The sequence below is a fragment of the Ursus americanus genome, chromosome 5, assembly GCF_024610735.1.
Source record: "Ursus americanus isolate L20-20 chromosome 5, mUrsAme1.1.p, whole genome shotgun sequence".
Classification (NCBI taxonomy): Eukaryota; Metazoa; Chordata; class Mammalia; order Carnivora; family Ursidae; genus Ursus; species Ursus americanus.
This window is the reverse complement of record NC_142131.1, coordinates 3,282,931-3,297,934: the sequence shown is the minus strand read 5'-3', so window position 1 is coordinate 3,297,934 and position 15,004 is coordinate 3,282,931. Positions and strand designations below refer to the sequence as shown.

Sequence of the window (15,004 nt, the reverse complement as noted above, 5' to 3'; positions counted from 1 at the left end):
AATGCATCCTTCTTATATTCTGAATGTTATTTCCTAGAGGATCAGGATAATTTATCTTCCCTAAAGAGTGTTTTAAGTTTTCTCATCTCAGGTAATTATATTGCAGGTAAAGACAAAGTGTGGGTTGGATTAGAGTACAAAATCTCTGAGAACTGCAGAAATACAGAAAGTTGGCATCTACTCACAGGCTCTTATTCAGAGGTGCTAAAAAAATTGGGAACCAGGCTGGAGACTAAAGAGGCATCTTTCAGAGTGGAAGGAAGGTACTGCCTGCCAACAAAGGAGAAGAATAAAATTCTACCTGGGCCCTTCACCCATATGGGGGGCAGAGGGGACCTTACACTACTGACAGAAGGACACCAATCACTGTCCTCCATTGTGGCTAGGAGATGAGTAAAAGAAAAAAAAAATTTCTGGAATAGAGTTAGGAAATAGATCAACGATTTCAGGAGATGGAAATGCAAATGCAAGAAACAGAAGATACATTAATAGTGACCAAAAAGAAAAAGCACTTTACAGGCTCATCAAAGGACCGGGGGGAAAGTACAAATGAAATTCAAGACAGGTCATGAAAAATTACCGAAACTGAAATACAAAGTAATTAAGGAAAAAAAAGTGTGGAAAAGGACACAAAACAGAGCCTCCAAGAACCGCAGGACTATATCAAATGAACTACCGTCTATGTAATGGGATTCTCTCAAGAAGAGAGAGTAGGTGGTGCAGGACAACTATTAGAAGAGAAAATCTGGAGAAATTTCCAAATATGATTTAAGAGATCAAACCTTAAATCTAAGAAAAGCTCAGCAATCACACACAAAAAGCCCTATAAGTAGTAAACATGCACACCTCAGACAAATTACTTTCAACCTGCTATAAAAACCCAACAGTAAAGGAAACATTTTTGATGCAGAGGAATGAAGAATTACAACTGACTTCTCATCAGAAACTGTGCAAACAAGAAAACAATATATATGGTATCTTTAATGTAAGAAAAACACTGTGAACAAATAATCTATACCAAAAGAATCTTTTCCAAAGTACTTCGCAAAAAAAAAAAAAAAGAAAAGAAAAGAAAAAAAAAAGGAAAGAAAGAAAAAAAAAGAGCACATTATAGCCAACCCAAGAAATGCTGCTACCAGTAGACATGAACTACAGAAAGAGTACAAAACAGACATTTGATTCTACAAAGAAATGTGGAACTCTAAATTATCTTTACTTAAAGTGAAGATAAATGTAAAATATATTTGTTCCTTATTTGTAATTACCTCAGAACAGAAGTATGTGAAGTAGCAATCACTGTCTGATCGAACTTCCTGAGATGATGGAAACGTTCTATCTTACACAGTTCAATCTGAAAGCTAAAAGCTACATATGGCTACTAAGCGTTTAAAAAGTGGCCAGTACACAGAGGAAATTAATTTAAACTTAATACTAACTACGCTAAATTCAAATTAAATAGTCACACTGGCTAGTGACGTGATGGACAATGCAGGTCTAAAGCAAACATAACAGCAAGGTATTACAAGCTTATAGCATATGTAAAAATAAAATAGATGACAGTATTAGTGAAAAAAATAGTTAAAAAAGAAACTGGCAATATACTGTTGAGGAGCTCTGACACTATATAAAAAGTTGTGTAACACTGCCTGAATAGAGACTGGAATTAAAGATGTACAATACAAATCACAGAGAAACCAGTATAAAATTTTTAAAGAGGCAAAATAAGTGTAAGTAGTGAGCTAATAATTAAGATAAAAATACAGAACATTCAGTAGATAGGTTAAATTAAAAACAACTACTAAGATGGTAGATTTAAATCCAGTCACATTAATAATTACATTAAACATAAACAATCTAAACAACCTAATTAAAAAGCCAGCCTGTCAGGATGGATGAAAAAAACAAAAGTGGGTTGTCTATACCAAAACTACTTTAAATATAAAGGCACAGATGTAAAGCAAAAGGATTTATCATGCAAACACTAATCAAAAGAAAGAGTGGTAATATTAACATCAGATAAAGCAGACAGCAGAAGATGGAATACTGTCAGAAATAAGGAGGCATATTATATAATGATAAAGGGGTCAATTTACTAAGAAGACGTAACAATCCTAAATATATGTGCACCTAACAACAGACGTTTGAAATTCATGAAGCAAAAATTGTTAGAAAAGGAAAAACAGACAAATCCACAATTATACTTGAAGAGTTCAATTCTTCTTGAAATGATCAACAGAACAAGTAGATAAAAACTCAGTAAGGAAACAGAAAACCATAGAAGCACCATCAGTCAACTTGACCTGACAATTACAGAATACTTAATGTAAAATATAAAATTTAATATGAAACACAGAACTTACAGAATACTCCACCAAGAAGCAGCAAAATACACATTATTTTGAAGTACATAAGGAACATTTACCAAGACTGACATTTTCTGGGCCATAAAACAAACTTCAAACAACTTAAAGGAAATTATACAAAGTATGTTATCTGCCTACAAAAAAATTAAACAGAGAAATCAATTACAAAAAGACATAGGCAAAATCACCAAATATTTGGAAATTAAACAATATACTTCCAAGCAACCATGGGTCAAAGTGAAAGTCACATAAGAATTTAGAAAATACCAACATAACAAAATTTGTGGGGATATCTAAAGTAGTGTTTAGAAAGAAAAGAGGTCTCAAATCAATGGTGCAAGCTTATACATTAAGAAATCCTAACAGAATGGATTTAAACCCAAAAGCATACAAAAAGAGACAGTAAAGATTAAAAATCAATGAAATGGAAAAGTTTTTTTTTTTAATACAATAAAAAAAAACAACCCTGGATCTTTGGAAAAATTAAGAAAATTAATAAAGACAAATCAATAAAAACAAAAGAGAGGACACACTGCCAACATGGGGAATAAATGAAAAGACATCACTACAGTAGGACAGACCCTGAAAGTATAATAAAGAAACTAACTCTATGGTGATGAATAAGTGAAACAGACAAATTCCTTCAAAGACACAAACCACTAACACTCACATTGTGAATAAAAGTGATTCATGTAGTCAAAAACCAAGCTTTCCAAAAGTAGATAACCTATTAAGGTAATTGAATTTATCCTTTAAACCCTTCAAAAAGAAAACTCTGGGCCCAGATGGTTTAGCTTGCAAACTCTGACAAAGATTAATGAAACAAATACCACTCATCCAAAATTTTTCAGAAAATGTAAAAGGAAGAAACACTTTAAAGCTCTATGAGACCAGCGTGATCCTGATACAAAAAATTACATGAAAAAAGCATCCTTCTTGAACATAAATACCAAAAAGTACTCAATAAACTATAAGCAATTCGAATCCACAGATTTATGAAATTGATAATACATCATGACCAAATGAGATTTACAGAATGCAAAGCTGATCCAATATCTGAAAATAAAGCAATGTAATTCATGTTATTGACAGACCAAAGAAGATAAACCATATGATCATCTCAATAAATACAGTAAAATTCAATGTCCACTTGATAAAAATTCCCAACAATCAAGGAACAGAATGGGAGCATCTTTACCTTGATAAAAATAAATGCCTAGTATACTTAACATGGTAATATATAATATACATAAAATAATTCTTACTACATAATAATAACTGGATAAAAGGCCCTATTATACTTAATAATGAAAGACTGAAGCCAATAAGTCACTTCTAAAAAATTTTATGGAAAAGCGAAGAAACAGAAAATCCAGAATTATTTTGAAAAATAGTAAGTCAGTCAGAGAAAGACAAATACCACATGATTTCACTCATATGTGGAACTGAAGAAACAAAACAAACAAGCAAAGGGACCAAAAAAAGAGAGAGAGACAAACCAAGAAACAGACTCTTAAATATAGACAACAAACTGATGGTTACCAGAAGAGAGGTGGGGAGGGGATGGGTTAAATAGGTGATGGGGATTACGGAATACACTTGTTATGAGCACCAGGTGATGCATGTAAGTGTTGAATCACTATATTGTATACCTGAAACTAATTATTACACCATATGTTAACTAACTGGAATTCAAATAAAACCTTGAAAACAACAAGAAAAAAGTAAATACTAAAAAAAAAAAAAAAAAGTAAAGATGGGAGTATTTGTACTACCTGATTTCAAGACTTATTATAAAGCAACAAAATGATCATGTCAATGTGGTACTGGCAAAATGAGATGTACAAAGATCAAGCGGATTTTGTCTTTATCAATTTTCTTAATTTTCCCAAAGATCCAGGGTTTTTTTTTTTCTTGTTTTACTGCATTAATTGCAATTATTGCATTTATTGCATTAAAATCCAGTAATAGACTCATACATATATGGTCAATTGATTTTTGACTAAGTTAATTCAATAAGGAAAGGAAAGTTGTCCTAACAGATGGTGCTAGAACTGAGAAAATGAGCCTTAACTCTTCTCACACCATATACAAAAATTAACTCAAAATGCATGATACACCTTGTCATAAAAGCAAAAACTATAAAACCTGTGGAAGAAAACATAAGAGATCTGCACAACACTGCACTGAGCAAACTTAGAACACAAACACAAATCATAAAAGACTAATGAACTGAATTTATTGTTTTTAAAGATTTATTTATTTGAGAGAGAGAGAGAAGGAGCACAAGTTGGAGGGGGAGAAGAAGACAGAGAGAATCTCCAGCAGACTTCTGGCTGAGCGAAGTGCCTGCTGAGCGGCTGGAAAAGCCTGACCATGAGATCTCCACCTGAGCTGAAATCAAGAGTTGGACATTTCAGGGACTGTGCCACCCAGGTGCCACTGAATTTAATCAAAATTAAAAGCTCCTCTATTTTGAAAAGTTAGGAAAAATAAAAAGTGAGCTTCAGACTGCATTGTGTATGTATGTGTCTGTGTGGGTCAAAGGACTTACACAAAAATATATAAAGTATTCTTAAAACTCAGTAAGACAAACAACTTAATATTTGAAAATGGGCAAAAGGTTTGAACAGATACTTCACAAAGACACATAAATGACCAAGAGCAAATTTCCAATATCATTAATCATCAGATAAATGCAAATTAAAATTACAGTGTGATACTACTACATAAACTCACTAGAAGGGCTAAAATTAAAAAGACTGAAATAACCAAGTGTTGATAAGGATATAGAGCAATTGGAACTGTAAAATGGGAAACAGGTTTTTATATTTAAACATTCATTTACCATTCAATGCAACAAATCCACTTCTAGGTATTTACCCAAGAGAAACAAAAATCTGTATTCACACAAAACTTCATGAATGAATGTTCTTAGCAGCTTTATCAATAACAGTCCCAAACTGGAAACAATCCATCTATCTCTAAATAGGTGAAATGGTCAACAAATTGTGGTAGATCAATACCATGAACTACTACTCAACGATGAAAAGTTACGAATCAGTTAAACACACAGAAGCATGTATGATTCTCAAAGATATCATAATGAGAGAAAAAAGCTAAATGCAATTTAACTTTGCTAAATTTTTTGCTAATGCAAAAAAATGTAATTCCATTTATATGAAATTCTAGAACAAATGAAACCAATTTATAGTGAGAAAGAGAGGACAAAGGTTTCATGGGGCTGAGGGGTATAAATGTCACCGTACAGGGCAAAAGGGAACTTTTGGGAATGACAGATATATTCTATATCTTGACTGTGATAATGAAAGCACTCTAACTCTTGAATGTGGTGGTGGTGACAGGGACATATATATTTGTCAAAACATACTGAACTGTGTATTTTAAACACACACATTTTATTGTATGTAAATCATCCTGAATAAAGTCGATTCTTTTTCTTTTTTTAGGATTTTATTTATTTGACAGAGACATCATGAGAGGGAACACAAGCAATGGGAATGTGAGAGGGAGAAGCAGGCTTCCCGCTGAGCAGGGAGCCCAATGCAGGCTCAATCCCAGGACCCTGGGATCATGACCTGAACCGAAGGCAGACACTTAACGGCTAAGCCACACAGGCACCCCAATATAGTCGATTCTTTAAAATGGAACTCTCTTAGGAAAATATTAACCAGGAAACATTGGTGATGCCCTTATATAACCACTAAAAAGTCAAAAACATCAATAAAATTCAACACCCAGTTATGGTTTTTAAAAACATCATCAGAAATAAAAGAGAACAAAAAATCATATTGGAAAGCCAAGAACAGAAAATATTTTAACTTAATATTCTCCATTTGTAACAAAGTTTGAGCAAACATCATAACTGATGCTAGAACTTCAGAAGCATTCCCTCAAAGTCAGAAACGATACCACATTTTTAGCTATCACTGTTATTCAAAATTATACAGGAAGTATACTAGTCAAGGCAACGAGGAAAACACATAAGTTATAAAAAATAAGAAGAAAGTCAGAAAGCTTGAATACTTTCAGATATCATCAGCTCAAGTGACTAGATACATGATAAACAGAAAAAATCAGAAAGTTTTCCTATAACCAGAAAGAGAGAGAATATGTTACTGAAAGTTTCTATCCACGAGAGCAAATCAAATCATAAGATAGCTAGGAATTCTAGGAGGGAATGCCATACATATGGGGGAGGGGAAAAAAAACAAACAAACAAGAACTATAAAACTGTACCTAAGAATATAAAGCGAGATGTGAATAAAAGGGAAAGACATACCATACATGCATACAGATATGAGGGGAGAGACTCGGTATCAGAAAGGTCAGTTTGCCACAAATTTATCTAAAATTTCAATGTAACGTTATTCAAAAAAAACCTAAGGATTTTTTATTTAACTTATAAGTTGAGTCTAAATTTATCTGGAGAAGAAATGCATAATAGTCAAGAATAATTGTGAAAAGAGGGAGAAATGGTTATCAAAATTTAAAATATGCACACCATTTAACCCAGCAATTCCATTTGCAGGAATCCATTCTCCAGAAATAATCACAGAGGAAGTTTCCCTAACAGTTGACTTTTAAAATAAAGGTAGGACTAGAAAGGGAAGTGGGAGCTGCACTTTTTAACTTACATTCCTCCAAAATGTCTGAATTTTTAAAAAAATTTTAAGATTTAAAGTTTGTAATTAAAAACTAATCAAATTAAAAAGTTGGCTTCAAATAAAGCATTATTTGTGATAGCAAAACGAAACTAATTAAATATCTTTCAACAGAAGGTTAATAATAGCTCATTCAAACTAATGAAATACTACTTAACCTTTATAAAGTATCAGATCTATATATAACAAAGATGTGCAAGACATACAAACAAGAGAAAGAAACAAGTGATATACCAATGTGTTTGGTATTCCTCCCCGCCCCCCAAAACCCAACTTCACATGTATGTGTATGTGTTTAAAAACGCATTTATAAAGATGCACAGCAAATGGTTAACTTTAGACACTGGAGTAGGACTGGAGAATGAAAAATGTTCACATTTTACCTAATAGTTCTTTTTCTATGTTGTTAAGTTTTACATCAAGCTTGCATATCTGTGGTTAATTTTCAAAACTTAAACTTATTTCATATAAAAATGACATGAATTCTAGGAGACAAAAAAAAATAGTTAAAACGTTTGTTATTTTCATATTTATTCACATACTCTTCAAATGATCTGTAGTCTTCAGTAGAGGTGACTGTCATTTTAAGGAAATTTAACTGACCAAATAGGTCACGATAAAAATACTGTAAGCCTTTTTCAAAAAATCGTAAACTTCACAGAACCAGCGGACTCAAAGCAGCGTCCATGCGTACGCAAAAAAATTTTAATGCCTGGAGAGGGAAGTCTCCTAAACAGATTATTCTTCCTCCTTGCAAAAACAGTATTTACCTCCTCTCTTTTTCTTCAACTTGGTCTAGGCGACTTTAAACTCACCATTTTGAATGTGCGCAAAATGATTAACAGTCATCTCAGGGAGGCCAAAACTGAAGGTGGATTTACCACAGGAGTGCTCTGACCTGACATCGCCAACTGGCAGAAGCATTGATGGAATGGTGCTAATATCGGGAGAGGAACGATTGCTATGGTTTGTACTGAGGGTCTGCGTGCCCGAGGCTCGGTGACAATCGGGAAAAATGCAAATACAGCCAGGAGAGCGACCGCAACGGAAGGTTTCTCGGGGGAGGGGGGCTGCAGGCCTGTGGCGTAAGATGGATCAGCTCTATGCGGGATGACTGGAGAAGGGCAGAGAAGGCGGCTGTGAGGTTTTGGTGGGGACACACTCATAGAGCCGCCAGTGTCGGGAGAAAGGCAGCGGGGTCCTTGGCCAAAGCACCAAGGACAGCAGAAGAGGCGGCAGGGAACAGCGGCCGGTGGAGACCCCCAGATCAATCGATGCCATTCGCTGGGGGAAGCGGGCGCGGCGGCCACGGACTCGAGCGCGGCCCCAGGTCCGGGTTGGACCGGGCCCAGAAGGCGAAGAAGGCCTCTCACAGCCATCAACCCCACCCACCATGGCCGGCGCAGCGGGCAGGGACAGGCCCTGCTCCTTCTCGAGGACAGAAATTAAGAAATGGAGGGGGTGAAGGCAGCAATTTCCTCGCCCCGACCCTCACATTCCTGACATCAGAACAAGCTAGATTTAAAAAAAAAAAAAAAATCCCCTCACCGAACTGTGCAGCGGCTCCGGAGCGAGAACAGCGCTCGATCCTCCAGCCGCCACCACCGCCTTCTTCTCCGCCTCCGACTCCTCCCCCGCCGAACGCGCAGCGGCAGGCGGCAGCGGCGGCGGCGGCGGCGGCGGAAGCAGAGGCGGCGGCAGCGGCGCGTCCCGCCCCTAGCGCCGCGGTAGAGGCGAAGGAGGAGAGCACGCAAGCCCCGCCCCCAACCAGCACCGACCAATAGACTCAAAGGGCCTCTGCGGGGGAAAAATCCACCTACCCAATCGGAACCCGAGGAGTGGGCTAACGTCAATGGTTGGGACGTGGCAGAAAAAGGGAAATATACTTGGACGGTGTCTACTCCCCGGACCCCTTGTGGCTCAGAATGACTTCGCCGATTGGCCAGAAAGCGGAAGGATGAAGCTACACTCCCCCCAACCCTGTCCCGGTCTGGGCCCACCTCCTTTCCCCGCAGCACTGCGACGTTCGGGGGAGGGGGCGGGGCACCGTGCTGGGGCTGGAACAGCACGGCCTTTTGTGGTTTGGGCTGGGAGAAAGGCGGGGTCTCAGAGAAAGCGAAGGGGGTGTGGAGAACTAAGGGAAGGGCTGGCGCAGCTAGACTTTTTCAGAAATCCCAAAGCAACAGCCAAAATGGAGGCATTACAATCAATCCTAACTCGACTGGAAACCTGACTAACAAGGTTATGGTCTCCTGGCATAAAGTTCAATCCGTTGTAGTTCAGATGTGGGTGGGACAAGAAAAAATAGAAGGGCAGATTGCCCACCCTAACTCCGCGCACTATCTAGTGCCTTTTCCCCTCCCACCCTGCAGTGAGACCCTTGCATCCTCATTTCTCATTCTGTTGGGGCGGGAGCGGGGAATAGGGGATGCCTGCGTTTCCTCTCTATAGCCCTGGCCCGACGAGAACCTTTCCAGTTTGCATCTAGACGCTAATCGGCTGTGAAGCAGAGAAGTAACAGCTCCCATCACATGCAACCAAAATAAATACAACAGCTGTAGTCCCTGTACATCTTACTTAATTTAAACATGGGTAACAGTTTACTTAATAATGTCAGTGATGCTAAATTGTTTCTTCGTCCCGCACACGTCCTTTTTTTTATCCTGAACATGCCTGCTTCTCTGATTACAGTCCTGCTCTCCTCTCACCTTATTCCCCAATCCCCTCAACTCCTTATGTACACGTCCAGTGCCCAGGATATATTTATCGCGTCCCTCCCCCAAGAATTAAGCGCCCCACTTCTAGAGCTGTCACCGGCAACTGCAAAATCTGCTAGTGAACCGAGACTTTCCCCCCCTGTTGATTAAAGCGAATTATCCAAAATTTACTATGGGAACTTCAGTTACGAGGATTTGCTATAGACATTTTGTGAAATCAAATCTAAGTCTCAGCCCACCCTTATAGTACATTTCTTACCAAGAAACGTTTCTCACTTGATGTTTCTCTGCTTTACACATGTTGCTCTAGAAGCTGTGGCTCTTTTCCATCCAAGTCTCTCCCTCTTTGAAAGATAATTCATACTTTAATCACACTTCCCTATCTTCCTTTGGGATGTTGCATATTGATCCAGTTGGATATACTAACATGTTTGTTAGGGCAGGGTTTCTCAAACTTCAATCTTTTTCATACCATACCTGTGTATACTACTAGCAGTATTACTTATTATTTTCCTCAAATAAATGTATTTTTTCTTCAAAGTCTTTAAGAGGGAAACTTTATAAAAGGACTATGATGGGAAGTCTCCATCATCTATCCTAGGTTGAAAAGTAACTGTAAGAAAAGTACACAAAACAATTTTTAAAATCATAGCTAGAAACTATTGCCTGCTAAAGTCTCTGAGCCTAAACTCCGAGCCTGTTAAAAGGAGAGGTTACCAAGCATTAGACACATTAAAGATCAAGCAAGCAAATGGTGTTTTTATCATGATGTAATCAAAGGATAGAAAAATAGAGCTAAAATAGGAATCACTTTCTCACTATGTGAGTCACTGTTTTTAATCCTGCATGCATGCCCCAAATGAAGTCATCCAAGTCATCAGAAGTGATCTATGTTACTCTTTGGGAAACACTGGCATGGAGGCCTAAAGCATGTATTCTAGAATCAAACAAACCATATTCTTATAATAATTCCTGCATTTATAGCTGTGTGCCTCTGGGCAATCTATTTACCTCTCTGGCCTTGATTTCCAATTTAAATACGGGAAAAGTAATAATGTCTACTCATGGGTCACCTAATAAAGGTAAAGCATATCATACCTACCATGTTTAAGTACTAAATACATATTAGCTTATGTATTATTTTATTATGTGTCATAGAGATAATAATATGTATTATTGATTCCAGAGTTAAGAAGCACTTCCTAAGGCAATAGGTTGAAGGTATGGTGTAAAAGAGTGTTTCATAAAGAATGGTTTTTAAAGAGTGATCCCCAGACCAACAGCATCAGCATTACCTGGGAACTTTAAAAATGCACATTCTCAGTTAGGCCCATCCTCAGACCTGAATTGGAAACTTTAAGTGTGGAGCCCAGCAATCTGTAGCTTAGTGAGTCTTCCATGTGATTCTGATGCACGTAAAGTTTGATGAACACAGACATCATAGAAAGAGGACTGACTGGTCAAGGAGTGAGAAGGCCTGAGTTTTAATTATATAGTCTAAAAGTGACATCAGCAGAATGGAGGCATAAGGACCTCTGAAAATTCTTTTCTCCACTAAAGCAGTGAGAAAACTGGCAAAATTGTCAGAATAAACTTTTTCCGAATTCTGTATATTAACCAAATGCTTGCAGCAATCCAGGAAGAACTTATTCAAGAAAACAGCTAAATCTCTCAGTAAGAACAGCAAGCTTTTGTGATGTTTTGACTTGTTTTAACCCAATTCCTTCAGCTCCAGCTTGGCTGTTGCATTGAAAAACAGTAGCCCACAATTGTGGTGAAAACCAGCAGCCTGGCAGCCACTTAATGAGGCTAAATGAGATTGGAGTGCCTTCAAAACCTAATTCTAAGACAATAATTTCACCTAACTGATGTTTCCCTAGAAGATCTCACTTGCAAGGCTGCCTTCATTTGATTTGATTCAGAGCCACGCCAGTGCAAAAAGCCTTTACCCCAGAAGCATTTATCAACAACAATGAATGAGAGGAAACCGATTAACTTTCCAGTCACCTTAGGCAGTAGAAACAGTTGGGACAAACAACAGATTAACCAAAAAGCTTAAAAAGTTGGAGAATGTCTGTAGGAACTTTGAAAAACTCCAGCATATTCATAGGAATCTAGAAACCCACAAACATTAGAAACTCACACATATGCCCAGGGCTGTGTTAAACTGTGCCTAAGATCCGGAAAAACCCAAGGAGGCCAGAAGCATTCACCATAGGCTGACCTTGAGGCTTTGTAAAAGCCAGAAATGAAGGCTAAGAGAGAGTTGGCAATGCCTGGCTTAGTGTTGATGCCATGCCCCAACACACACACACCTTCAATAAACACTGGGAGACATAATGGTTCCAGACATTTAAGGAAATCTGTCTAATCACAAGCAGAGCACTACACTAACCAAGCAGAATCTTTCATGGCCACACACAACAAAAAATACAGACTTTATGCAGGTAGTTCAGAAAAGTCACTGAACAAACACAAAGCAACTATAACAAACAGCAACAACAAAAAACCCCAGGGAGGAAGAAGAATCTGATTTCCAGAGTTTCTACATTATTATTATTTTTTTAATGTCTGATTTTCAACAAAGCCAAAAGTTGCTTCTTCAAAAAAATCAACAAAATTGAAAAATTGTTACTAGACTGAACAAGAAAAAAAGCGAGAATAGTCAAATTACTAAAACCAGGAATTAAAGGGGACATTACTACTAGGCTTACAGAAACTTAAAAAAAAATAATTATAAGGGAAAACTAAGAATATTTACATGTTAACAGGTTAGAAAACCTTGACAAAAATGGACAAATTTCTAGAAAGACACAAACCACAAAAACTGACTCAAGAAGAAATAGAAAATCAAATCTTACCCTTGTTATTTATGAACTGAATGACCTTTATTTAGGCAGGTCATTTAATTGTCCTGAGCCTTATTTTCTTCAACTAAAAAACAGATATAATAAAAACTATGTCATACATTTAAATGAGGTGATAGAGAGGTTATATTAGGTATATATTAAATATATTAAGATACTCTAGCCACTGAAACAACTAAAATCCTTAAGACTCAGTAGCACCTATGCAAGATTACTTATTATTAAATGCCCATTCAGTAGAATAGGTGGGAAGCTCTGCTTCACATTTAGGGACCTGAGCTCTATCATCTTAAATACATGGCTTTCATTTAAAGTTTGAGTACTAACATCTAGCCACTAGAATAAAGGAAGCATGGAGGAAAAGAATGTGAAGGATTTCTAAGGTTTTTTATTAGCCTAGCATGGACATAGTTATTAGTGATCATGATCTACCAGCAGGTCACCTTGAACCTATGGAGGCTTGGTTTTACTACTCTACTTTGGTTTTGTCCTTGCTATTAGGATGTAGACCTTATGCCTAGGATGTGGTTCTGACTCTTAGGGTGTGACCGTTTTTGGGGTCTCAACTAGAAACCTGGGATATTTACTAAGATCCTTCTCTCTTGGCAGGACTGAAATTCCTATTTTTGACTACCAAACTGTATGATTACTGAAACCTCTCCTTCATTCTTTATAATCTCCGTCACTGTTTTCTGCTGGGTTTCTTGGAGTCTTGCTCTTCGCCTGCATCATTGAAGAATCAGCCAACAACTTAAAAAGAATTTATATGAAGGTTTCGAGGTTCCTTATTTGCAGTTCCTTCCTCTTGGGGATTTTCCACTATAGTTCAGCCATTTTGGCAACTTTGTACTCTGACCTCTTGTCTTTTCTGTGCACTAAGAATACCACGTTCTGTTTGAACTCTGGTCCTGGGTACCACAATTTGGTGTATACTCTCAGGGAAAAGGCCAGAATGTGAAGCTCACCTTGTGTTTAACTTCTCACAAGAATCATAGGCTATCAAGTCCTACCTGTTTGCTAACTCTTCCATGCCTTCAAACATTTGTTTTACATGTTTCCCCAGTTTTTATAATTGCTTTCAGTTGAAAGCTTAGTCAGATGCAAGTTAATTCACTGTGGTTGCAACCAGAAGTTCACCAAATGGTTGTTTTAAAGTTTGAACAGGGAAATGCTTTTCTAGTCTAGACTCATAGCTCTTTATCAATAGAATTCCTTCCAAATCTTAATAAAAGTTCTGATATTTTTCTTCCATAAGTGGAATGATTATGATTTATGATTATGATTTATTAGCCATATCCAAAGTTCTGTGCCAGATTTAATTCTCAAGTCTGGTTTAATTCTTTGCATCTTAACCTCCATGCCCCTCTTTTAATTTAATGGTGACTACTGTCAGGTTTGGGTGAGAAAGGCATACTCTTAAACTGGATTTTTTCCCTAAGGATTAGGCTTAATTGTTCTATGTTGATCAAAACTTTTCTTAGTCTTTTATCTACAGGTTAGCGTCTGGTGGAAGTCCACTTTTCCAGTCATTTGCAGCCCCAAAGTTTCTGGAATTTCTCTATTTTATTTCTATTTGCATACAATCATTTCTTGTCTGAGCTCATCTCTTTGATCTCATACTTTGCTAAACAACAATATACACCGCTAACATTTCGTTTTTAAAACTTTTCCCCTGGAGTTACAGACTTCAGACACTTTATCTGCCTTCCAAATTACCTGTTTTTTAACCAAATGCTTCGACATTGCATAGCATGGATCTCCATCTTTCCAGCATCTGAAATCAGTTGCTTCACCACTCACCGACCAACTGCTAAGTCAGTGCCATGTATTTACAATATTTTTTTTACAAAAAAAATCATGTATTCATTAAGCAACCCTAGATAATGTAACAGATAAAGACTAAACTGTTATGAAACACTGATTGGAAGTATATTACCTGAAGACATAAGGTCCACCTAGTGGTGAGAGAGAGAGGTGATGGGGGAGAAGTCCTTCTTTACAGTGGGATTCAATGACCCATGCTGGCTGAGGAGGAGCCATCTTCAATCATGTGTTCCAAGTTCACGCTGAGAATCCCCACCAGATAGTTAAAGAACTTTGACCAGCTGCATCCTGGTTGGAGGCAAGAGAACAAGAGAGAAAAAATGAAACAAGATGAAACCAGGGAGGGAGACAAACCATAAGAGACTCTTAACCATAGGAAACAAACCGAGGGTTGCTGGAGGGTAGGGGGGTGGAGGGATGGGGTAACTGGGTGATGGACATTGGGGAGGGTATGTGTTGTGGTGAGCCCTGGGTATAAGACTGATGAATCACAGACCTGTACCCCTGAAACAAATAATACATTGAATGTTAATTAATTGAATTTATTT

The 15,004-nt window shown here is 37.5% G+C and overlaps 1 protein-coding gene and 1 pseudogene across 3 annotated transcripts in view; one reads left to right on the top strand and one right to left on the bottom strand.

Annotated features, from left to right (window-relative positions):
* Nucleotides 1–14,712, bottom strand: part of PJA2 (praja ring finger ubiquitin ligase 2) — an 81,460-nt gene extending 66,748 nt beyond the window's left edge. The window contains exon 1 of one of the 3 annotated variants that reach the window (XM_045808259.2): nucleotides 14,569–14,712. The gene's annotated coding sequence lies outside the window, so the exon portion shown is untranslated. Of the gene's footprint in view, nucleotides 1–8,596; nucleotides 8,736–14,568 lie in introns of those variants that run through there. The other 2 variants (XM_045808258.2, XM_087861933.1) reach the window with 2 other exon arrangements.
* LOC148110026 (uncharacterized) lies at nucleotides 839–9,043 on the top strand (annotated as a pseudogene).
* Nucleotides 14,713–15,004: the final 292 nt, after the last annotated feature.